A 26,101-nucleotide genomic window follows, 5' to 3' on the forward strand; every position below is an offset into this window, starting at 1 on the left:
GGCGGCTACCACCTCCTCCTGCTGTCCCTTCATTTTTGGCTACTCTGAAATACCCTCTGAACGCTGCTCTGAAATACTGGACAGAGTAGAGCTGCCCCACGGGGTTTCCAAGGCTGCACATCTTTACGGAAGCAGACTGCCACATCTTTCTCCCACCATGGAGCAGCTGGTGGGTTTGAACTGCTGAACTTTTGGAAAGGTTAGCAGCCGAGGGCTTAACCACAGCGCCACGAGGACTTCTTTTTACATACGCACAACCAGTGCCTTCAAGGTTACAGACTCAGCCATCCCATCTGAATGCCAACCTCACACCTGGAGTTGAAAACATTTCTCCTCTCAAAGGAACGGATGTGACAGGCACCTGGCTTGGCCTCCACAGGCAGACCCAGTGACAGCCCCCTGCCCCTCCCGTTGGCCCACATACAGAAATGATGGAGACTCCCTCCCTCCCTACTCTTCTGTCTGTCTAGCAATTTGAGTGAGGTGAGCAGCCCAGCTCAGGAGTTCTATTCCTGGCTCAGTGGCAGGCAAATTGCTGCATGACCTTGGGGAAGTCCCCGCCTGCCTGGTGCTCAGCTAGCAACCCCAGGCGGCCTGTTGGAAGCCGCCTGTGTTGAGTGAGACTGGAGGATGATCCCGTGTCCCTCCGGCCAGCTGCACCTCACGGAGGCAGAAAGGGGGTACTCGTGAAGCACAGCACCCGGAGCCCTTTTGGAAGATGCTGAAAGGAGCCACCTGAAAACAGGGAAGGGAGCTGTCACCCTCCTGGAACACCCCCGCCCCAGGCTGGGCCAGAGGCTGGGCTGACTACCTCAGAGGTGGGGTCTTAGGAGAAAGGCAGAGAAGGAGGAAGAGGGAGGGAGAGAATTCCTGGCAAGGCTTCAGACTGGGTTCCGTCAAAGAGAGAAGTTCAAGAAGCCAGTGTCCCAGCTGGCCGGGGGCAGAATGTACACAGGACTCCAGATGTTCTCAACCCACCTCCAGGCCCCTTCTGTTAACGGGTGCTCCTAACTTCACCTTACACAGGACCACCTGGAGTGCAGGTGTCAGGAGTGCCCTCCCCCACTGCCACCACATTCTAATTGGTTCTAGGTCTGGGGGTTGCCCAGGAATCTACATGTCCAACAGGTGACTCTCCCCCTTTCTGAGGTGGGTGATCTGGGGCTCACCCTTTGAGAAACCCCTGATCACCACAGCTTGCTCTCTCTCTGTCAGCTGACTGTGGTGTGATCATCGTTTAAAAATTAATTTTAATTTATTTCCTCTCCACCTCTCTCCCCCAAAGAATTTGAAGCGGCATTACCAGCCTCTGATATGCAGACGTGTTTATTATTTTTGCCGTTTCTGCAGGAAGCTCCTGGTACCTCAAAGGGGAATTATATTCAGAGAGAATTCAGTCCCCAGTGGAAGCCAACAGTATTCATTTAACAACTTCTATTGGCGCGTGGAGATGGGAGCGGGGCCTCACCCAAAGATGTCTCCTGTGGTTCTGGGAGATTTAATTCACAACAGCAGAGAAAAATAATTATGGGGCAGGGACCAGGAGCAAGAGGGGGAAAGGCGTGGCAAGGCGCTAAGAGGCACTGGCTGGTGCCTGCCAGGGTAACCCAACCACCGCCCATGACCCCATCAGTGTCTATGACTTTGTCAGCAATCACAGGCCACAAGTGACAACCTGCACCCCTGACAAAGCTCAGCTGGGGAATGTGGACGTCAGGGGCTGACACCCCCAAACCTGTCTGGACATGACGTTTGGGAACCTGTTCTCCAGAGGGGCACAGCCCAGGTACCCCTCCATCGGCCAGAACAACCTCAGCCTGGCCTCCCCCAGCACTCAGCTGTTGGAGGGGCAGCCCCAGCCCAGAGCCCCTGCCACGCCCATTGGGGGAGCCCAGTGGCCCTGGAGGCCACCACCCTGGCTTGCTGGGATTCCCAGAGCTGCTGAGGGCCGGGGTTGAGGCAGGGACTATGTGTACCTGATCAGCCAGGTGGAGTTCAGGTGCTTTCTTAGGCTCACTGTAAATCATGCTGGCAGTTCCTGGAAGATCAATGTGGGGTTTTAATGTGCATTGTTTGGAGGGAGGCCACAGAGTACAGAAAGCCAGACCCTCAGGAGGACTATGGGCTACCTGTGAGACCACTGAGATCTGGGTGCTACAGGGCAGACCGCTGCCCATCCATGGGGTCAGCTCTGAGGGCCGCCCAGGCATGGTGCCCATGCTCAGGGCGGTCCTTTATGGTTTGGGGTACCATACGCAGTAGCAGAGCAGCCTGGCCCAGACACCATGTGGAGCTGCCAGTGGGCCCAGGCCTGGCTCGCACAAACCCACACACATCCCGTGGGACCCAGAAAGTGGGAAGGGGCTGCAAAGACCTTTCTGGGCCATCTCTTCCAGCATCCCTGCTCCGGAGGGATGAGAAAGTGGGGAAACCAGGAGAGATGGGACACAGGCCCGGGAGGAGAAATCCAAGTAAGAAAGAACGCCATCTTTCCCGGCAGACCCAGTTTTGCTTGTTTCCCTCCAGAGCAGAAGGGATAGACTTTCTCCTTCAAACTGTCCTAGGCCTGCTGTCTAAGGAACCCCAGCTCTAAGCATGCCAGCGTTTTTATGTTTTTAACAATCTCAGTGTTTTCTAGCCTGAAGGAACACGACATTTCTACTGGGTCCCATTCCCATCTCCTCTGTGCCATTCCAAAAGACAAGATGAAAACCCAAATCCTCCAATTCCCCAACTGGGAAATCCCAGAAGGATCTAACGCAAGACTAGTAACAGCTGAGGACAGCCCATCTTTTAATGATTTAAGAATCCGTATGAGTAAGCTCTGAGAAGAGTGCTGTCCAACAAAAAACTCTCAGTGACGATGGAATGTTCTAGATCTGAGCTGTCCAATGCCGGAGCCACTAGCCACAGGTAGCTATGGAGCACATGAAATGTGGCTAGAGCTAATGAAGAACTGAATTTTCAATTTTATTTTATTTTAATTAATTTTACTTTTTAAAACTAACTTTAAATAGCCACATGTGGCTAGTGGCTGCTATATTGGACAGCTCAGCCTTAGATACATGGTCTGAATGGTATAAATGTGCTCATGGAGAAAACAAAACACAGCATCTGAAACTGGGACTCTCTGGAAGAACCCAGAAAATATAGCTACCAGAAGAATCCAGAGCATATAGTCACAGCAAGTTCAGACTCCCAGTTGCCCTCAAGTGAGACACTTGGAAAGCTATGGTCTAGACACATTACAGAAGTCTGCAAACGCCCCTCCCAGTGGAATTGTTTTGAGGCCTCATTTCCCAAGTTAGTGACAGGGGTCTGCAGCTGAGGTTGCCAGATCCCCCCACCCTACCAGGAGGACCATCATGATGGCATCAGAAGAGCAATTGTATCCCTCCTGTAAGGTGGGATGCAGCAGTAAGGGAGGGGACTGAGCCTCCATCAGAGACAAGATCCTGCCCATAGGCCAGGTACAGGGATGATGGAAGGATGGGTGGGTGGATGAATGGAGGCAGGATGTACGAATGGATAGATGGAGAAGAGATGGATGGAGGAACGATGAGCGAAGGATGGATGGACAGACAGACGGACAGATGAACGGATGGATGGAGGGACAGACGGACGGAGGGTGGATAGATGGGTGGTGGGTGGATGGATAGGTGGATGGATGGATGGGTGGATAAGTGGAAGGAGAGAGGATGTATGGATGGGTGGGTGGATAGATAGATGGAGGATTGAGAAAAGGATGGATGGATGGAAGGATAAAAGATTGACGATGTGTGGGTAGGTGAAAAAACACAAAATATCTGACATCCCAAAGTCCCAGCCGCATGGAACATGTTCCAGAAGGCTTCCCAGAAGGCATCACTGGGTTGTCAGGCAGAAAGATACAAGTGTTTTCTGATCGATAAGATGATGAGGACGCCTGTCCGGTGAGCCAGCAGTCTGCTCTGAGGGGCTGTCAGGTGGGAGAGGACACATCCATCCCTCTGGCTTTCCAGCCCTCAGGTGAGTCGATGTTGTGCTCTCAGGCTGCCTTTTGTCAACCTGAAAAGGACAAGCTGGCCCCTAAAAAGGGAAGGATGTCTCCTGGGTTTCTCCAGACACAAACACTAGAAGACCTTAGAAAAAACAAGGCAATGGGCTGGGCTTTGAGGCCTGGAAAAGGCATTCCTGGAGGAATGCTGTCCGGGAGGGGATCCAGGGGGCCATGAACAGGGCTACAGGGTTTCCCTCCCTGTCTGTTCTTTGCAGATACGGACGCCTGCAGTCAGGAATGCCAGGGCTGGGTGGGCTGGGAGCCTCCTGCCTCTGCTGTCTGCACCACACGGGGCACCTCTCCAAGGTCCCCCTGCTCACAAAGCCGGCTGGGCGGATACACATACATCTTCCATTGGTGCACTCAGCACAGTCTGTAGACCTCCATTAGCACCCGCACACGACAGCGGGCTTCAACCCCAGGAACGATCCTAATGGGCACCTTGGTCGCTGCCTCCCTACAGCCACAGCCTGAGCTTCATCCACGCTGTGTTTCGACAAGCCTGTATGTGGCAGGGACAGTTATGATCCCATATTATAGGTGAACAAACAAGGCCTGAGAGAGCGAGAAACTTGCTCACATCACACAGTATGGGGCTGACCTAGAGGGGCAGGTTCCAGAACCTATGCTCATAACAAGGTCCCTGTTGTTACTGGTGCCGCTGAGTCAACTCCAACTCGTAGTGACCCTATAGGATGGAGTAGAAGTGCCCATAGGGTTTCCTAGGCTATAATCTTTACGGGAGCAGAGCGCCAGGTCTGTCTTCTCCTGGAGCCACTGGGGGGTTCAAACCGCTGACCTTTCAATTAGCAGCCGAGCACTTAACTGTTTTTGCCACCAGGACCCCATGAGCTCGTGCTTGGGAACTGCACCAGGCTCTTAACAGAGCTACAGCTTCTGGGGATCTAGCTCCACATTACACACTATACCGAGCTGTCCTTCTAAAATAAAACTCTAATATTATACTTAAGGGATAGGTAGATTGGTGGTACAAAGTTTGCGCTCCAGGGCTAAACGAAAGGTTGGCAGTTCAAATCCACGCAGGAGCACTCCAGGAGGATGACCTGGAGATCTGCATTCATAAAGATTAAAAAACCAAACCAAACCTACCGCCATCGAGTCGATTCCGACTCACAGCGACCCTGCAGTACAGAGTAGAACTGCCCTATAGAGTTTCCAAGGAGCGCCTGGCAGATTCAAACTGCCAACCCTTTGGTTAGCAGCCGTAGCACTTAACCACTATGCCACCAGGGTTATTACAGCCTAGAAAACCCTATGAAGCAGTTCTGCCCTGTAACACACGGGGTCACCGTGAGTCAGAATCAACTCAATGGCAACGGTAAGCTCTTAACAGGAAAATGCTCAAACTACTTCTGCTTAGAGAATGAATGAGTGAGTGAGTGAATGAATGAGTGAGAGAAAGGTCAGCTGAAGTAGTGCTTCGTTGTCGGCTCCAAGCAGAGCAGTGGGAAACGCAGGCAGCCTCGGAGAAGAACCCGGCCAGGCAGCCAGGCCAGCGCGGGGCCAGAGGTCTCCCCGGAGCCTCTCGCTCACAGATGGGGCCTGGAGCATGGAAAATAAATGAGCCTCGGGCGGAGAGCAGATGGAGAGGCTGACCGCACAGCGCAGGCAGGTCTGAGGGCTCCAACCCCTGCCCACTTGCCCGCCAGCCCCCAGGGACTGGGCCTCTTGCCCTGGTACATCAGGGCCACTAGAGCCACCGACAGGCCCCAGGCAGGCTGTTCCCCCTCCCAGGTCCCTCTCCTCCCTCTCTGTGGGCGAGGAAGTCCAATGTGCCATTCTGATGCATTAACCATGCGCGGATGAATGGGGCTGTGTGGTGCCCATTCGGAGCGGAGCAGCACAGGCCTGCGCGGACCCCAGCAACCGGGCGGCGGTCCAGGCCCGGCTTCCGAGCCCCCCTCTACCCCCTCCCCCAGACGCAGCATGCGCTGTCATCAGAACCGCATTGTTCTGGCCAGAAGAAAAAACGGGTCCAGCAGATGGCAGGTGTAACAAAGCAGCTTGCTGTGGCCAAACCAATTATTTATCTAATTATGATTTACCACTTAACCACATGATCTTTCCGCAGAGTTGTGGGCAATTAAAACCGGGGTGACTGTGTGGATTATGCAAATGGGCTGGAGCCCAGCGAATAAAATTGGAGATTAGACATTCACACAGGCAGGAGCCAGCACAGGGCAGCCCTGGGGGGGCCAGGAGGGGAGGTGGTCAGGAAGGATGGGGAGCAGAGGGGGTGTGGAAGGGATCTGGGGTGGGAACTGCTCCTCACTGGGGCTGCCCCTGAGCAGGGACATCAGGCCCCTGCAGAAGTGACACGAAGCAGCCAGTCTGATGTCGCTGGCCCTGGAGGCAGGCACCCACAGGGCAGCTTAAAGGCCAGGCCAGAGCTCCACTCTCCCCAGGCTGGGGGCCAGGGCTCCAGGTCCCAAGGGCAAGGGCAGCCACCGATCCAGGGCCTTGTGATACCCATTCCCAACTGGAAATACCGGGAGGTGAGTGGTGGCTGAGAGGGCGGCAGGGGGAGAAGGGGAGGGGAGAGGAAGGGGAAAGAAGACAAGCAGAGGAGAACAGGGGAGAGGAAGAGAAAGGGGTGGGGAGGGAAAAAGAATAGGGGAGACAGGAAGCAGAGGCCAGGGGAGGGGAAGAAAATTGGGTGCCTCCATACACGGCTCAGTAATACTAGGGACTACTACCTGTGTTTCTCCTGTGCACCAAGCCAGTGTCTTAACCCAGAGACAGAGTTTTAGCATGCTGCAATGGATTATTCTGCTACCCTTCACTATCTCCTCTGAGTCAGAGGCACCAGTAGCCCCATTTTACTGATGAGGAAACTGAGGTTCAATGAGGTTAAGTTCCTTGCCCACATTTCCCTGCTAAGAGGCTGCAGGCCAGGGTTCGGCTGGGTCTGCCACAGAGCGTGTCCTTGAGAGCCCCTCACATCCCCCGTCCCCCACCTGGCCAGAGCAGTTTCCTTGGCGGCGGAGAAGATAGGCAGAGGTATGTATGCCTGTCCCTGAGTCTGTCCCTCCAGCTGGCTGACCCACAGGGAGCAACAGTTCGTTAGGCAGCTGTCTCGGCAGAGCTGCCTTGTGAGAACAGGTTAGTTCAGGTCAGCGAAGGCTACCAACGATAACCTTCTTGACAAGGACTTGGGACACACGGTAGGTACCAGCTCCATGACTGACCATGTGGCTGTGTGAACCAGCCAGGTTGTCTGCGGTCTCTGGGCTCAATTTCCAAACAAAGGACTTAGAGTAGATGATACCTCGGTTTCCTTTGGCTCTAAAAGTGGGGACCACACTCGCTGGTACCCAAACACAGCCCAGTGCTCCCTGTGGCTGCTGAAAAGAGAAGGGGGGGGCCAGGAGAGAGGTGGCTCATGGTGGGCGGGGGGTCCAGGAACCCTCAGAGTAGGTTTCCTGTAATGCTAGAAGCAAAAGCTGACTAAGCCCCCCTGCCAGACGTTTCTCCAAATGCTTCTGGTGTCTCACCCGGGGAAAGCCGCATAGGACCCTGGGAGGGAGTGCTTGCATTATATTATTATGCCCTTTACTTTCCAAGTAACTTGTTCAAGGTCACAGGGCAGGTAGATGGCAGAGCTGGGATTGTTATCCACTCATTCATTCATTCATTCATATATGCATGCATTCATTCAGTCAACAGCTATTTGAGGAGCCCCTCATAAAACCAATAGGAAAGAAGGTTCTGGTCCTCAAGGGAGCTTCTTTCTGCCACAGCGACATTTTTGGGTTGGCTATGTTTAAGCAAGGAAATCTGGTGGTGCAGTGGTTAAAGTGCTTGGCTGCTAACCAAAAGGTTGGTGGTTCGAACCCACCAGCAGCTCCATGAGAGAAAGGTGCGGCAGTTTGCTTTGTGTAAAGATTACAGCCTTGGAAACCCTGTGGGGCAGTTCTACTCTGTCCTATAGGGTTGCTATGTGTTGGAACCGACTAGACAGTGAAGAGTTTCTGGTTTAAATCTAAGCAGAAGAGGGGGCTACTAGTGAAGAATGCCCTTCTCCAGACCCCTGTGAGTGCTGAGGTGGGGAAGAGGCTCCCACGGACAATATGAAGGTCTCGGTGACCACACAGAAAACCCCCTCCTGACACCGTATCTGCGCTGTCTGAAGTGGTGGCCACAGCCCACAGGAGCTACTCAAACTTGAAATGAATTGAAACAAAATAAAACGAGAGCTAAAGTTCCTCCCATCGCTCTAGCCAGGTTTTAAGAGTGCAATCGTCATAGGTGGCCAGTGGTGGACTGGGGCAGAGCAGATCTAGAACGTTCTGTCATCACGGAAAGTTCTACTGGTTTGCTGTGTTCACTGACAATCCCCAGTACCTATCACTGCCTGGCTGTGCATTCACGGGATGAAGCAGTGAATGAGACATCTCTTTAAAAGAACGAGGCGCCTTGGTTTTGAAAAGGGCCAGGTAGAATCCCAGGGAGGTTTGAAAGCTGACCGCATGGCCACCAACCAGCAGAGAACCCACCCAGAGCCCACTAGTATCCCCAGCCTGAGCCCGCCAATGCCAGCAGGCTGCCCATCTCGGGGCCAGGCCCTTCCAGCTCCCGGTCGCTGCCAACAACCCATCTCAGCACCAACACTGTCCAAGTCCAGGGCAGTCTTCTCCAGGTGCTGTCCCTCCCAAATTCCCTATTAAGATGCAGCCCTTGAGGTTCAGGGGGAGAAGGTGGGGACCCCCTCATGTTCTCAAGTCTCTCATGGTCTCAACTGACCATCCTTGACTCCCCCACTTTCCGAGCCAGGGCTCCTAGTTCTAGTGTGTGTGTATGGGGAGGTAGCAAGTGCCAGGGAGAACTCTGGTTAAACAATTAAACCCCGAGATCTCTCCGGAAGCCCTGGGCACACCTAGGTGAGGCCCCTCAACAGACCACAGGGATAAATAGATTCTGCAACTGATGTCACAGGGGGTCTGCAGCCCCGAGTCCCTGCCCTAGTGTGTCTCCCCCACTGGGGAGAACAAGGCAGCTGGCTGGCCTCTCTGGAGCTGGGCAGGAAGGGAGGGCCTGCCGGAGCTGTTCTCCAGCCAGATCTCAGCAGGGACTTTGGGACACAGGGCTCCATCCTGTGGCCGGATCCCCACTCCTCTCCCGGGAAGGATGCTGCCTCTTGCTGCCTCATGAGATGGTACGTGGGACATGGAGCACATCACATGGTGCACTGTCACCCCACGTACCCTCCGCCAACCCTCTGGGGCCATTATTGGCCCCATTTCATGGGCTACGAGGCAGAGGTTCCAAGAGGGAAGTGTGCTGGTGATGGTCACAGGGCCTGTAGCGGGCAGAGCCAGCGTGTGAACCCAGGTCTGACTCTCAGGACTGACTGAGGTCCAACCTACGCCTTGTACTCTTCCTCTGTGTGTTCGTGACACACACATGCTCACACACACTCACACACACGTTCTCTTACACTCACATTCACACACCCACATTTACTGTCTCACATTCACACACTCACACAACCCTAACACTCACGGGCTCACACGCACACACACACACTCCCACTGTCATACACTAACACATTCATACTCACACTATCATGTTCACACTCATGCTCTATCTTAAAAATGACCCCCCAAACACAATTCCAACTCATAACAACTCCACGGAGCTTCTAAGGCTGTAAATCTCTACGGAGGCAGACTGCCACATCTTTCTCCAGTGGAGCCGCTGGTGGGTTCCAACCGCTACGCTTTCGGTTAGCAGACAATTGCTTTAACCACTGCACCAACAGGGTTCCTTCACTCTATCTTACACTCACACAAATACTCACGTGCACACACATACACCCTCTCACATTCTGTCATGTTCACATTCACACGCTATCACACATTCACACACCCACTCAGTCTCAAAAACACATTGACACACTGTCACATTCACGCTTGCACTATCTTACAGTCACACATGTGAACACACACACACCATCTGTCTCACACATTCTCACACACGCTATCATGCACATTCGCAGCTTGCGTTCACCCTCACACTATCTCACACACTATTACATTCACACACACTAGCTTACAGTCACACACATATCCTAACAGTGCTCACACTCACATTCTGCTTCACACACGCTGACACGTTCAGTCTCAAACACATTCACACACTCACACTGCCTCATAATTACATTAACTCTCACAATATCTTACAGCACAGTATCTTACACTCACATGCACATACTTGTACCCACATTCACACACACACAGGATGCCTCATAAATACGGTATCCACTTGGAAAACCGGTAAACAGATACCAGGGCCCACCCCCTCCAGAGATGCAGCCCGCAGCAAAGCTTCCCTGGAGTTCTACCAAGATGCCAGGCTCCACCCCACGCAGTGCCCGAGAGCGAGCCTGGGTACAGCCCACTCCCCCATACCCACTTCTGCCGCTCAGACAAGCCAGTCTGCAGCTGGGGGTGGGGGGGGGACAGCCACCTGCCTCGGCCCACTCCCAACCTGCAACTGAGACACAGAGTCCTGCCTGACCTAGAGCCCCCAAGCTAGGCCCATACAGCACCCCTGTTGAAGCAGGCACACGGCAGCTCACCTCCAAGGCACACACTTGAGCTGAGACGGGAACCTGGTGGGCTCCTGCACACTGTTTGGCTCTGGCTAGGAGGGTGGGGGCAAGGCCTGAACCCCTGAGCTGAGTGGGGAGAAGGGAGAAGGGGGAAGGAGATGGGGGGAAGGAAAGACAGGGAGTAACATCAGGACAACCTCCCTCCCGGGTGCACCCACCATCCTGCAGGGGCTCCTCTGAGAATGTGGGATGGGGGCAGGGCCATTCTGGAAGTGGCGTGGATTCCGGTGCTGATCCCTGGTCCCTTCAGCGTCCCCTGGGCCCGCCTGACAAAGGTCTGCCCCCACAAGCCGGCCTTCCGTGTTAAAAGTCGTCGCAGGGGCAGATTTCAAGCCCCCACCCCCACCCCCAGTCTGATAGGAGATTTAAGCAGCTGTGCAGTCGGGAAATACAGACGTCTTCCTGATAATACTTCTTGTCCTAGCAAAGGTCACGGACGGGGCCTATCAATCCCACTAAATAAAGAAGGTCCCTGGTTTTGCTTGTTCTCCAGCGATGGAGGAGAAGAGCCTCTTAATCGCCTCATTTGGAGAGCTGGCTGGGGCTGTATGTCACCTGAATTACAGATTCAGCATTAATTGACCAGATGTGGGGGGTGCTTGCAGGGCCTGGAGGACCATAAAGCTGTTCCCACACTGGTAATTAGCAGACGGAGCGCTGGGCTGGGCGCACAGTGGGGGAGGGGGGCACGCCAGGAGGCCGGCAGGGCGGCAGGGATGGTGAGCCCTGTGAGGGGTGCCTGAGTAATTCATCTCTGGGGCCCTCCTCAACCCAGTGCTAGGAGGGACCCTTGCTCTGAGCTGCAGCGGGGGCGGGGGGGGGGCGCAGGAGGATATGTCTGTCCCCTGGGGGGCCCTGTGCTGTCCTCCTTATGGGGAACTGAGTGAGAGGAAGAAGCAGTAGGGGAGGGGTAGCGCCCCAGTGACTGGAAGCTACCAAATGGGGTGGGCTCAGCAGTTAAATCTTCTAGCAACTGGAAAGAGGGTGGGGAGAAAAGGGGGGGGGGAGGGAAGAGAGGCCACCTCCTCTGTGAACAGCCCCCAGAATGGTTAAAGAGGTACTGTTCACAGGGGTGTTATTAAAACACTGAGCAAGTCACGCAGTCCAGCAGCAAGGCCAGAAGCTAAGCAGAGCCCAGGGGCTCCTGGCCTGCACAGCCTGATCTCTGTGGTGGACATGAAAGGTCGGGGGGCGGGGGGGGGTCCAAAGGCGGGGCCAGGAAGGTTGGGAGGGTGAGCCTGGGAATCAGCTATTTTCTAACTAGTACAGAGTCCCCAGTGGCACAAACAGCTAAGCACTTGACTACTAACCAAAAAACTGGCAGTTCAAATCCACCCAAAGGTGCCTCGGAAGATAGGCCTGATGGCCTCCTTCTGAAAGGTCACAGCCTTGAAGGCCCTAAGGAGCGGTTCTACTCTGCATACCTGAGGTTGCCATGAGTCAGAACCGACTGACAGCAACTAACAACAGCAATATCAAGAAAGTACCAGCAGTGCCTGTGGTATATAAACAGTCAAACACTCAACTACTAATCTAAAGGTCGGCAGTTCAAATCTACCCAGAGGTGCCTCGGAAAAAAGGCCTGGCTATTTGCTTTCTAAAGGTCACAGTCTTGAAAATCTCATGGTGCAGTTCTGCTCTACACACATGGGGTTGCCATGAGTTGGAACCAACTCTGTCTGGCTCTGACTAGGAGGGTGGGGGCAAGGCGTGAAACCCCAAGTTAAGCAGGGAGAAGGTGGAAGAAGGGAGGCAGGAGAGACAGGGAATAACATCAGAACAACCTCTCACTCCTTTCTGGGTGTACCCACTGTCCTGTAGAGACCCTGAGAATGTAGAATGGGGGCAGGGCCATTCTGGGGGTTGTGGGGATCCAGGTGTTGATCCCTGACCCCCTCAGTGTCCCCTGAGCAACTAACAACAACAATGAAAGTCCTACAGGATCCCAGCCTCCAACACTATACAGCCCCTGACCCTGCCGGTGCTGGCTCCCCAGGCAAGGACAAGGCGGGCGTGGGTTCTCATGTGGGGGAGTGGCCCCCAGAACTTACCGAGTTCCCATTTGCGCAACCCCCTTGGCCTCTGCTCAGTGCTCAGGGTAAACTGAACAAGGAGCCTGATCAGAGAAGTCCTCCCTCCACCTGGCCCAGGTGAGGCCGTGGGCACGCCCCCAGCCCAGCCAGTGTGTGAGCCCCCACGCCCACCCCACACACACTGTACTCCATCACACTGCCTTAATGGTTTTATGAACGTGCAGATGGCATGGCCAGGGCCGGCGGGAAGGTTTTACCTTGGGATAAGAAATTAACACTGGCAAATAGCAAATTTACTGCATGTATTTTTTTTTAATACCAGCACCATCTGGTAGCAACTGGGGCTGCACGTCGCCGCTCCCCCTTTATTTCTCCCCTCTGCTATTTTGTATTTATTTTTCTCATTTTCAGCAGCCCAGCCCTCCAGACACTGTGGGATGGGGGCTGGATCACCTGACCAGCATCCTATACCCGCCCCCCACTGCCTGGGGACAAGCCCTCTCCAAGTTCTGTCCTCTCCCAGCTTTAAGAGATGGGCATGCCCTCCAATTCCACACTTTAGAGGGGCGATGGGAGCCCACTAAGAAAGACAGGCTTCGACTAATAAAAAAATGTGAAATCAAGACCCCAGTGGCTGTGGACACCTACTCTCCTTTGCAGCTTACTGGAATTATCTGAAATTTAAAAGTTAGCTGCAGTACGTTCTGCTCCAAGCTCACCCGACGGGAGATGGGGCCTGGAGGGGGACGGGCTGCAGGAGGGCCGGGAGCCACACAGGATGCATGTGCATGGAGCAGGGCGAGCAGAGACCAAAGGTAGCTAGCAACACCCCTGCACCCAAGTGTGTGGACCAGGTGTGTGGAGAGATTTCAGTGGTGGGAGAAGAGATAGAGGAGTTGGGCAGGGGTGATGGAGCAGCAAGCATAATGGGTGAGCACCTTCAGGAGCAGCTGTGACTCGCTACCCAGCCTGGCAGAGGGACAGCTGGTGTGGCCAGCTCCCGGGAGGGCAGGAATCCATTCTGGGAACCTCTGGAAGCACAGACACACCAGGGCTGACTGATGATGTCTGTGGAACAGCCACCATGCTGAGCCAGGCAGGAGGGGGGTCAGCAAGGAAAGGAGAAGGCAGGAGACAGCCCTGGGAGGAATAAGGTCTCCCCCCTCCTCCCCTTCCAGGCATTCTGGAAACTCTGCTGAGCTGGGAACCCAAGCCTGTGGCATCATAATATTTTAGGGCTGGAAGGATCCCTTGGTCAAAGGCAATGCTGATCAGCCCTTTCTTGGATATCTGATTTGATGTCCAAACTAGCCCTGGGTGGCACAAACAGTTAAGCATATACCTACTAACCTAAAGATTGGTGGTTCAAAATCACCTAGAGGCACCTTAGGATAAAGGCCTGGAAATCTGTTTCCAAAAGGTCACAGCCATGAACATCCATGGAGCACAGTTCTACTCTGACACACACGAGGGTGCCATGAGTCAGAATCAACTCGAAGGCAACAGGTACTGGTAGCTCACACTGACAAGCCTCAGTTTCCTCATCTGTAAAATGGGGATCATTGTTTTCTTACCTCCTGGGTAATTACGGGAAAATTTGTTATTAAATATCGACCAGTTTCTGTTCCAAAACTTTTAACTTTAATCCTTGCAAACCCCTACTCCCGCCATGAGGTAAATGCACCTCTGCCCCCCATTTTACAAGAGGGGAAATGAGGCACAGAGAGGTTAAGTAAGTTGCCCAAGGCCACTTAGCTAATATGGGGCAGAACTGGGAAGTGAACCCAGGCTGGCTAGCTCCAGGTCCAGGTTCCTACCCATGGCACTAGGCTCCTGCCTAAGCCAGATGAGGTGAGGATCAAGTACTGGGCACAGTGCCGGCTTATAAGAGCCATGTAAGGGCTGCTGCTGGGCTACTGCTCTCAGTTTTACTGACAAGGCACATGAGGCACCGAGGGCCCAAGACCACTTGGGGATCAAGCACCAGACCAGGAAAGAGCCTGCGTCTCCTGTCTCCTGAGATCACAGGGGAGGTTCTCAGCTTGGGCTGAGATGCAGCAGGAAGCTCCCCCTCCTCTACCCATCGGAGAGCAGCCAGACAGAAAGACGGCCTCCGAAGACAGCTATACAGAAAGACACCCTCAAAGAAAGCCACACAGAAAGACATCCTGCAAAGATAGCCAGACAGAAGGATACCCGCCAGAGGCAGCCAGACAGAAAGCTAACACTTTGCCAAAGCTGCTCATGAACCAAATGGAGAATCCCGCTGTCCTCACCTTCCTCTGATGGGGTCCTGAGGTGTGGGGCCTCCCAACTCCAGGCTCCATCCCTCAGCATCCTGAGACGGCCACCTTGCTGCCCCACAGGAGGTCCACCGAAAAGGGAAGGGAGAGGGGAAAGCCAAGGGCTGACTGGATTCTTTTGGGACCAGGAGCAGCAGGCTGGGAAGGGAGCCATTCTGCCAGGCCTCCATCTCTGCAGCCCTGGGGGACCAGCAGCTAGCAAACCCCTGGCACAGTCCCCCTGGGCCAGGATGTCAGTGACACACGGGCTTGGCAGGCACGGTAGCAGAAGCCAGTGCCCCCAAGGCCAAGCACATTTTTATTGTCCTGTCCGAGGCCAGCTCGAGTAGACAGCAGCAGGTGGAGACCGAAGGCTCTTCCCTCCCTGGCAGACGCTTAGCAGTTCATCACCACTTTCCCCACCTTCAAAAAACCCTCCTCGCAACTGTCTTTCCCAGCGGCTAAAGGGGTGCCTAGCCCCATTCAATTGGACTTAGCCCTGGGGCACGAGGTTTTCCAAACTTCAACCAGCCCTCTTGGGTGGGCTATTCACTGGTGACAACCCAGATGGTGTGTACTCCGCTATTGATTTCCACTAGGGCTTTTGGTGGGTGCTAGGTAGGGAGGTGGATGGGCAGGGCGGTGTTCCAAACAGCCCCCACATTGGTACACCTGCCATTACACAGAACCACAGTCCCCCAGCCCTGCTTTCCCAGCCAAAGGGGAGCTGGAGCACGAGGCTGGAGGATAAAATTTGATTTGAAAGAATTTCATCGCTCAGCCCAATAATGGTTTTAAATATTAAAAAGGCATAAAACGGAGGGGAACGGAAAACAGCACCAGGAACCAGCCTCAGACAGCTTGTGCCAAACACAGTGGCATGTGAGGAAAAACGAGCATTGGGAGAGGGAAGGGCTTAGGGGGGCGGGAGGGGGGGAAGCATTGGTCTGCTTCTCTGAGCCCCACTGCTTCGCAGACGTTTTCAAAGCTGCATCCTGGGCCTCCCAAACCTAACCCGGAGACAGGTAATACATTCATTATTGATGGATCAGTACCCGGAGAGTGTAAATTACTGAAACAAACACGGCATAATTAGGGCATTAGAGGGAGCGTGGAGGGAAGGCAGGGTATGCTCCGCTTGGCTGTGGCTTTCATCTTTGCAGGTGTTCATCTTGGTGGCAGCCAGCAGCCCAGCCTGCTCACCATATGCACAGCCCGGCTAGCCAGTTCTCAGCTGGGAGGCCTACTGGGAACTCCCTCCTGCCCAAAACGAAGACAGAGGACCAGCCGGCATCACAGGCGGGGGGGGGGGGGGGGCGGGGGAGCAGGCCTTCATACACACACGTGAGTACACGTGCGCGCACACACACACACACACCCAGGCACGCACATGCACGCACACAAAGACCGAGGCTGGGCTGTGCAGCTGGCGCCTGTGTTGCCGTGGTCCCCTCTGGCCCTCCCGTGTGTGCCCCCAGGATTTCATGACAAGAATGAAACTGATCAGCCAGCCTCCAGCGCCGTAATTAGGGCCAATTGAAGGAGACAAAGAAATCTATGGAGATCGCAGTGGGAAGTGGTGGTGATGAGCACTGGCTTTGAAATAGCATTTTGTACTCACTGGACCATCACTGTCTTGACATAAAAGCTGCCTGCCTCCTTTTTCTCGGCGCCCCTCCCTGGAGCAAAGGCTGCAAGGAGGCCGCCGGGGAGGCAGGCTCCAGACAGCTCCTCCGCCAACTGCCTTTTCTGGGTCAGGCCTTACTTCTGGTGACACACACGGGGAGGGCAGGCTGGGGGGCTAGGCCTCCTTTTTGTTTTTTTGTGTTTTGGCAGTGGGAAAAGACAAAAGGCAGGCATGAAAGACGCCTGCTCCCAGAGGAATCTGAATTAGAGGGAGCTCGGCAGGGCTGTGAACTTACAGGCCTGCGGGGAGGGGACTGTGTGTGCGTGTGCCTGCCTGTGCGTGTGAGTGTGTGTGCAACTGTGCATGCACGAGTGTGTTAATGTGCATGTGTGCAACTGTACATGCATGCACGTATGACTGTGACTCCATGTGTGTACATGTGAGTGCAAGTGCGACTGCACATGCAAGCGCGTTACTGTTTGTGTGTGACTGTATGCACGAGTGTGTGACTGAGTGTGTGTGACTATACATGTATGCATTTACGTGTGCACAGAAGTGTGACTGCACGTGGTTATGGGTGAGTGTGCATGACTACGTGTGGGTTGGGTGGTGCTGAGGAGAGTCTTTACATCTGAACGAGCTCACCACCCATCATTCTCACTCTTGCTTTATTTCCTAAAATGTTAAGACCACAAAGTCACCCTAAGGCCCAGAACTGGAAGCTGTCGGCTATGTGGGCATCCAGAAACAGGCAGAGAAAGGTGGGTTCAGGGGTGAGCAGGCTGCTGACAGAACCCGGCAAGGCCCACGCCACATGTGGCCAAGGCTGTCCCTGGCTGGACACACACAGCTCACTTGAGGGTTCCAGTCAGAAACTTGGGTGGATCCACCTCTGCAGAGGGTTGTGCGGGGGTCCATGCATGGTCTGCTGCCCCTGGCATCAGTACCAGAGGGGTCTAAAGGCTGGGCTGGCCTAGCCTGTGGTCTTCCAGAATTCTAGCTCAAAATCCCCAACACCAGCCTTCCCTGAGGTGGCTGCTGGGCAGCTCTGGACCCTCCCAATGGGCAGAATTGGCGGCTCTGTGAGACCCTGCAGTTGGTAGCTCCATAGCTGTGCCATCCTGCTCCTGCACGCCTGTGTGGCTTCCTCTCTGCGTGCCCACGGTAATCCTCTGACTTTACAGCAAATTATTAAAACTCACTTATATTTAATCTGCCTTCTGGAATTAATTGAATTTTTACGCTCAGCAAATGCCACTGTTTGTGCTGCCTCCCGCTCGCTGGAACGGAACAACTAAATGACAAGGCGACGGACCAACCACAGGCACTGCAGACAGGCTCTCAGGGTAAAGAGGCATTAGGGCGCGAGGGGGGACTGTGCAGGATAGCCCCCTCCCACCCCCAGTGCCCTGAACCATGGAGAACAGAAGCTCCACGTATTCGCAGAGAGGGGTATGTGGGCATTAGCCCAGGGGGATAAGACCTGGGTTCCAGCAGGGCCTCAAGTCCCTCAGGTGCCTAAGGGGTGCCCAGGAAGCACGCCAGACAGGACTTCTCCCCTCCCCATGGGTCCAATGGGCTGCTCTGGCCAGGTCCAAAGAGGCCCAAAGACCACCACTTCCTTTTCCACGTTTGACGTCACAGGTGTTGTAGTTTGAATTGTGTCCTCCAAAAAGATATGCTGAAGTCCTAACTCCCGGTATCTGTGGATGTGACCTTGTTTAGAAATAGAATCTTTGCAGATGTAATTAGTTAGGCTAACGTGAGGTCACACTGGAGTAGGGTGGGCCCAAGGGCCAAATCCAACCTGACTGGTATCCTTCTAAAAGAAGAGATGAGACACAAAGACAGACACACAAGGGGAAGGCCATGTGAAGCTGAGGTTGGAGTGACGCGTGTACAAGCCATGGGATGTCAAGGATCATCAGCAATCACTAGAAACTGGAGGAGACCAGGAAGGATCCTCTCCAGAGTCTTCAGAGGGTGTGCGGCCCTGCCTACACCGTGATTTTGGACTTCTGGCCTCCAGAACCGTGAAAGAAAAATTTTCTGTTGTTTTAAGCTCCCCTCACCCACCCTAGTTTGTGGCCTATTCTTACGGCAGCCCTAGGACTCTCACACAGCCAGGAACCCAGCACACAGGGGCTTCCCCGACCCCTGAGCCTCGGCCAATGTTTGCAGCAGAGTTCCGCTCCTAAGGCGCTGAGGACCCGAGGTCACACTGAATCCTGGCACGCTCCCTTCTCGAGAAGACACATTAACCCGGGGTTACTGACACTTCCCGGAGAGGAGGGGGGATGTTGTCAGAGCCCCATTTGGGGTGCTAAGTGCATCCTCTTTCATTTGCCAGGTGCGGGCTTTTAGGTGCGATGACACCAGGGTATAGGCAGAAATGGTTGTGTGTCTGCTGTTCCCCCTCATTACACCCCACCAGCCCACTTGCTGAGGCCAGGAGGCAGCGAGTTGTTTCTCCAAAAGCCAGCGTGCATCTACAGATTCTGAGAGAACCCCCCCGCCACCCCCAGGTATCGGCACCCTGGCAGTCCCACTTCCTCAATCTGGCTGATTGTCAAGTTGGGGTGAGGGCCTTTGAAGAACGCAGACACCCAGGGCCCACCCCAGATGCACTGAATCAGATTTGCTGGGTGGTGAGGCCTGGGAATTCGTCTTTTTTTTTTAACCCCAGAAGATTTGGCTGTAGCCAGCTGGGGCCTGAAACCTCATGTGGTAAGCCCTACCACACTAGGGGCCTGGGCTCCATTCCCCCTTGATTGATGCATACCATCCCCCTGTTGTGGGGGGGTGGTGCACACTAAATAAAGGTGAGGTCAGCCTAGGTCACCTAAGTCCAGGGTGAAAGTTCCTGGCAGCTGGTGAGGTGCCCTTCAAGGTACTGGGAGCTTCCTGGAGAAACAATGAAAATGGTAAACGCTTCTTAATAAGGAAGGTCCCTGGATGGCGCAAACGGTCTGCACTTAACTATTAACTGAAAGGTTGGTGATTTAAAGCTACCAAGTGACAACACAGAAGAAAGAACTGGCAATCTGCTTCCGTACAGATTACGGCCAAAAAAAGAAAATAAACCCTATGGGGCAGTTCTACTCTGTACACAGGTGGTTGCCATGAGTCAGGGTCAACTCAACAGCACCGGTATTGTATGGCCAAAGTTTACACACACACACACACACACACACACACACACACACACGTGCACGCACGCACATGGATGCAGGCGCATACCCAGCAGGACCAGGCTCTTCAGTGTCCTGCCTCAGGGTCCTTACCCATCACGGTGGCATGCATCCCTCTCTCCAGAGACATCAAGCCCCTCTCCAGGGCCCTGAGATCCTCAGAAGCACATCAAGGCTCCTCCCAGCCTGCTCTGGCCTGCCTGCCCCATCACACCCAGCTCAGCAGGGGGCCCAAGGCCTGCTCCCTGTGGGGTGCCTTCTGTGTCCTCTCTCAGGGCTTGGCAGAGGCAGGCTCCCTAGACACCAGCCCCAGGTGGCCCTGGGCAAATTCTGGCCTAGCTAAAGCAGACAGCACCTACCCTGCCAAGCTGGCAATTGCCTGCCACTGTCACCAGAGATCTCAAGCACTCTGGGCCCCCGCAGCCTGCCATCCACCCAGGACTGTGACATCAAAGTCCTGTCCTCCCTGCCTCAAAAAAACTCGGAACTGGCAAATTGCCTGTCTCCCAGTAGGGAGGGGCGGTGGGGAGGAGGGGCACTGGCGGGGAGGTGGGGCGCTGGCGGGGAGGTGGGGCGCTGGCAGGAAGGAGAGGTAAAGGAGAGGAGGTTCATCCTCAGGGAAGAGGCCCTCCCTGAGGCAGGAGCTCCTCTGCCCCCCCTCCCCCCGCCCCCCACTCAGCTCCCTATCAGAGGAGGAGAGACCCAGGCAGCAGGGCTGCTGGGGAGGATAGCCCCGCCCCTTCCAGCCCCCCCGCAGCTCCTCCCCTGCCAAGTGGGCTGCTTTACCAAATTCTTATTAAAACCGGGAAACCCTGGTGGCATAGTGGTTAAGTGTTACCGTGTTACCGCTGCTAACCAAAAGGTCGACAGTTCAAGTCCACCAAGCACTCCTTGGAAACTCTATGGGGCAGTTCTACTCTGTCCTATAGGGTCACTATGAGTCGATTGACTCGCTGGCAACGGATTTGGTTTTTTTTTTAATTAAAACTGCTCTCTGGGTCTGACTCAGGGCCAGGCCCCATCAGCAGGGTTAGGCTGGTGCAGACTGCCCATCCAGCAGCTGGCCCTTCAGGGAGGCAAGCTGGCCAGCCCCGACACTCCCTGACACACAGTCTGGTGTTTTATTGGGGCCCTGGTGCCCACTCCCCTGCCTCTGCCCCCAGAGTCAGCCACCATGGCCAGCTACTAAGTGACCCAAAAGGGGCCTGGCCTGGACACCCCTGGCCATCGGCTGGGCATGTGTCAAATGAGTTGATGCGTCCCACTGGCCGAGGGCAGGGGAGCCACTAGGGGTTCAAGAGGCAGGAAGGGCAAGTTCACAGGGAGGCAGAGAGGTCAGCCCTAACTCCCCTTCTGGTGCTCAGAGGCTGCCCAGGTCTTGGGGCCCCCACCTGTTCCCCAAGACCTTCTGGAGTCTCTAGGAAGGACTGCTATATGGCCCAGCACTGCTCCCCCCCATCTCTCTTTCCCTCTCTCTCAGCTCATCTTCCTTGCTGTCACTATATTAATTTTTCCACTGCTAGACTGGAAGCTCCGTGTAGCCCAAAGGCTTCTCGTGTTCATCTCTGCTTTCTCCAGAGTTTGCAGGAGCTCAGTAAACATCTACAGAATGGGCATCTGGAGCTGCCAGATGGGGGCCTGGCCAAGCTGAGTTCCAGCCACAGGGTCTTTGCACCTGCTGTTCCCATCACAAGGAATTTTCTTCCCCAGGAATCCACCTGGCTCCCTCACTCCTGCCAGGGCGTTCCTCAGAAAGGCTTCCCTGGCCTGCCCCTCTAAAACCACCCACCCCTCATCCTGCACTTCCCATCTCTTCCCTTCTGTGTTTTTTTTCTGTAACCTCATCCATCATGCATCGTATTTATCTTTTTTTTTTTATTGTCTACACCCCCCAACTAGCATATCAGGTCTAGGAGGTCGGAGATTTCTGTTTGGTTTAGTCCTAGATTCCCACTGCCTAGAACAGCACTTGGCATTCGATAAACCGGAAAACCAAACCCACTGCTACTGAGTCAGTTCTGACTCATGGCAACCCCACGTGTGCAACGTAGAGCTGCTCCATAGGGTTTTCTTGGCTGTGAACTTTTCAAAGCAGATCACCAGGCCTTTCTTCTGTGGCACTTCTGGGTGGCCTCAAGCTGCCGATCATGAGCTGCTTGTGGGTGCTCAATAAATGTTTTTCGGCTGAATGGAATGAGTGAGCTCTCCCCATTGGCAGAGATGTTCAAGCTGAGCCTGGATGACTTTCCAGGGTCAGTTCTTACTGGGTAGCCTGTTATTGCTGGATGCTGCTGAGTCATTTTGAACTGCCCCATAGGGTTTCCTTGGTTGTAATCTTTACAAAAGCGAATCGCCAAGCCTTTCTCCAGAGGCACCATGGGGTGGGTTCAAACCGCCAACCTTTCCGTTAGCAGCTGAGTGTGTAGCCATTTGCACCAGAGATCCCGCTGAGACCTGGTAATTCTATGGCAGCAGGGATCCCATTAAAGACTTGGTAATTCTGTGACATGACTTTCTTCTGGGCCCAGGCCAAAGAGGAACCCACAACAGAAACCCTGGGCAGAGAGTTGAGATGGGGCTCCTTGGAAGACTGATACAGGATGTGGGGTAGCAGGTGATACCAGAAAGCTCTCTGGGGGTCTCCCAAGCTTAGGTCCCAGGCCCAGGCCCCTCAGACAGTGACATGGGCAGGCCACCCCACGCCTGTGTTCCCGGGTCTCCTGGACAGGTCTCTTTGACCCTCCTGCCCTGTCCTCACAGCCCAGACTCCCTGCAGACACGGTTCCCGGCAACCAGGGCCTGGGCTTTCAGCACGGGATTATCATACGTTAAGACATAATTACTCTGCAGAAATTTACAATACAAAGCTCCCTCCCCAACAAGTTTGCTTCAGAGGATTCCAAGGATACAATGCCTTGCCTGCAGACCGCCCCCCCCCAACAACTGGACCTGCCAGAATTTCAAAAGAAGCTGGGGGAGCGGGGGGAGCGCGCGCTGCCACAGACGCCCCGCTCCACCCCCGACCCCGGCAGAAACCCCGCCCCGAGGGGAGGGCTCTCTGTTACAAGCCCCGCCCCGAGGGGAGGGCTCAGTTCTAAGCCCCGCCTCTACGGGCGGGCCCTCGGTCCCCGAGCCCTGCCCCTAAACACCCCTGAGTTATCCCCAAGCCCAGGGGTGGGGCTGCGGGTGGTGTGGCTGAAGCAGCGAGAGGGAGGGGGGGCAAGAGGGCCGCAGCGTGTGTTATCTTCCGGAGGAGTTAAGGATGCTGGCTTTCATGCTAAGGAGGGCTTGGGGCAGGGGAGCCACCTGATCTGATTTAAAGGACCACTCGGCCTACCATGTGCTATTGCAGGCCCAGATGAAACCTGTTTCTACGATTTCCTGGCTGTAAGGGCTTGGGCAAGTCGGTTAGCCTTTTAACCCTCTGTTCCTTTTCTGCAAAACAAGGACCATAATAACTACTGCATATTTTTATTTTACTTGTGAAAAACATAAGAGAGAACATAAGCAAAGAGCCAGGCACATGAGGGGCAGTGGGGTACTCTGAGCCTTAGCTGCCCTGTCTGTAAAATGGGCACTAGTGCCAGCCAAAGCCTGCCTGACTCCCAGGACCTGTGCCTTTTTGCTTGTCGTTGGGGCCCAGGGGAGGTGAGATGCTTCCGGCTCTGGCGCCAGCGGTTCCCAGTGAGTCCACACTGGGGCCAAGCAGCGTATACTACCAACGTTATCAATGGCATTTAGATGAAAAAACTGATTAGAGGGTTACTTATCCCTGTGGCCACACCTGGGACAGTAAAACCCAGGGCCAGTGAGCAACTGTCCTGGCGCCGCCCTCCCAGGTGTCAGCATGCAGTATCTGGGGCGCTCCTGGCAGTCCCTGGGAGGAAGCCCTGCAATCACCTTCAGCTGCTCTGGGAGCCAGCCAGAGGGAGAGGCCAGAGAGGAGCTGGCGCTGATCTAAAGAATCGCAGGGCCTTTCACCAGCCTCATGGAGAACAAAGGCCAGGCCAGCCTCCCAACACCATGGAGGCTGACAGCTAAGAAAGAGAGGCTCAGAGAGGGCAAGGGGCTCAGCTAGAGCTACACAGCACCATGACCCCAGCCATCCCCAGGTCCTATCCCACCCCTACCCCACACCCCCACCCCCACTCCTATTCAGGCTAATGTTTTGCAAAAACAGAGAAGGAGGCCTTCCTTCCTTCACTAGGAGTCCACCATTGGTCTCCTGACCCTGACCCCGTGGACAGGCACAGATGAGAAATACAAAGTATGGAGCCCCCAGGGACGATGCGATCGGGTAGGGAAAACTTGGGTCCAAGCCTTATCGGCCTTGCTGTGGTGGGGGGCTCAACTTCTCCCAGAAACTCCTGAGCAAAGGTAGAAAGACACATCAGCGACTGAGCCAAAGGTGATGACTGTCACAATGCCTGCCTTCTGAAGGGTGTCAACCGGGGGATTGGGCAATCTGGCACCTGTGGAGGGGCTCAAATGCCATACCATGGTCACACCATGACGGGTGACTGTGGGGCTCTGGGGCCCAGCATCCTCCTCTGTGGAGGGTGAAATGAGCTCATTCATTCATTTAGGGGTGAGCTTGGCAGGGCATTGGGCACATGGTACCAGCTGCCGCGGAGTCAACTCTGACTCCTGGCAACCCCACGTGTGTGCGGAGTAAAACGGCTCCATAGGGTTTTCAAAGCTGTGACCTTTCGGAAGCAGATCACCAGGCCTTTCTGAGGCACCTCTGGGTAGGTTCAAACTGCCAACCTTTTGGTTTGCTGCCAAGTGCTTAGCCATTTGTGCCACCCAGGGCCCTATACATCCAGTAGGTGCTCAATAATCTCCAGCTACGATCATCTTCAGGGTCATAGGAAGAAGCAAGGCCCAGGCGGACAACTCTCTGTAGTCCCCCAGCTGCTGACATGTGGCCGGGGGCAGGCAGGACAGAATCCTCTTGCCCCCTCCACTCTGGCTGGCTCTCATCACCTCCTACTCCACCCTCGGCACTAAGGCACGTCCCTGTGATAGCAAATAAAAACAAAGTGCCTTGGGTGCAGGCTCACCTCTTGCTCCTCTTTTCCCCCACCCCACAACATTCCTCTTTCCATCTTCACCAAGGACCCCTCCTCCTCAGGAGGCTCCACATCTCTGCTTTCAGGCAGGTGACCTTTTAGAACATCATGGTGTTGAATGGTGTCCCCCCAAAAGGTATGTTGAAGTCCTAACTCCTGTGTCTATGAAGGTGACCTTGTTTGGAAATAGGTCTTTGTAGGTGTTATCAGCTAAATATACCTGAGTAGGGTGGGTCCTAATCTCATCCTTATAAAAAAAGGGACAGAATCACAGAGGGAAGATGGCCATGGGACCACAGAAGCAGGGATGGAATGATGCTGCAGCCACAAGCCCAGGAACACCTGGGGCTACCAGATGCTGGGAGGGACCCTCCCCTAGAGCGTCCACAGAGAGCATAGCCCCGCCGACAGACACCCAGGACCTCCAGAACGGTAAGAGAGTAAATTTCTCTTCTTCTAAGCCACTCCATTGTGGCACCGTGTTATGGCAGCCCTGGGACACGGCAACCTGCCACCAGTGTGGAGAGAACCCTGGGCATCTCACCTGCAGGACCTCAGCTTCCCGTCAGTGAGCCCCCATGCAGGTCAGCACAGGCCTGGCCCAGTCTGTGAACCCAGCAGCATTACACAAATGGGGCCGCTGCAGTTGGGGTAACGACCAGAGTCCCTGCTGAATGAGGCAAAGGCAAGATGCTTCCAGCTCACTTCAGGGCATCTTAGCTGCCTGGTGCTGCGGTAACAACAATACCACCAGTAAGGTGGCTTTAAAGAATGGGAATTTATTTGTTCTCAGTCCAGATGGTCAGAAGTATGAATTCAGTGCACGGCTGTAGAGGGACGGCCTTCCTTGTTAGTAGCCCCTGGAGTTCACTGGCGGTTGTCTTTTCCCACGTGTGTGTCTCTGTGTCTATTCTGCTATTTTTACAACTCAGAGGTGATTAGGTTTAGGACCCACCCTGCTCCAGTATGACCTTATTCACATAACAAAAGAAAAATCCCTATGTCCAGACTCATATTTACAGGTAGCAGCTGCCATCAAGTCAATTCCGACTCATGGCAACCCCATGTGTTCCCGAATAGAACTGCGTGCTATAGGGTTTTGTATACAGGAGTTAGGATTTCGACACATACTTTTGGGGGGACGCAGTTCAATCCATAACAGTAGCCAATGTCACTCACAACCCCAGGACACAACCGCTGTTAAGTCTCACCCAGACCCCTTA

The 26,101-nt window shown here is 54.5% G+C and overlaps 1 protein-coding gene across 7 annotated transcripts in view; it reads right to left on the minus strand.

The window, feature by feature from the left end:
- Positions 1-26,101, minus strand: part of GSE1 (Gse1 coiled-coil protein) — a 151,986-nt gene that overhangs the window by 68,961 nt on the left and 56,924 nt on the right. The window contains exon 2 of one of the 7 annotated variants that reach the window (XM_064273693.1): positions 1,977-2,038. The exons of the other annotated variants lie outside the window; for them this stretch is intronic. The gene's annotated coding sequence lies outside the window, so the exon portion shown is untranslated. The remainder of the gene's footprint in view (positions 1-1,976; positions 2,039-26,101) is intronic. 7 annotated transcript variants of the gene reach the window in all.

This window comes from Loxodonta africana, chromosome 21 (genome assembly GCF_030014295.1).
Source record: "Loxodonta africana isolate mLoxAfr1 chromosome 21, mLoxAfr1.hap2, whole genome shotgun sequence".
NCBI lineage: Eukaryota > Metazoa > Chordata > Mammalia > Proboscidea > Elephantidae > Loxodonta > Loxodonta africana.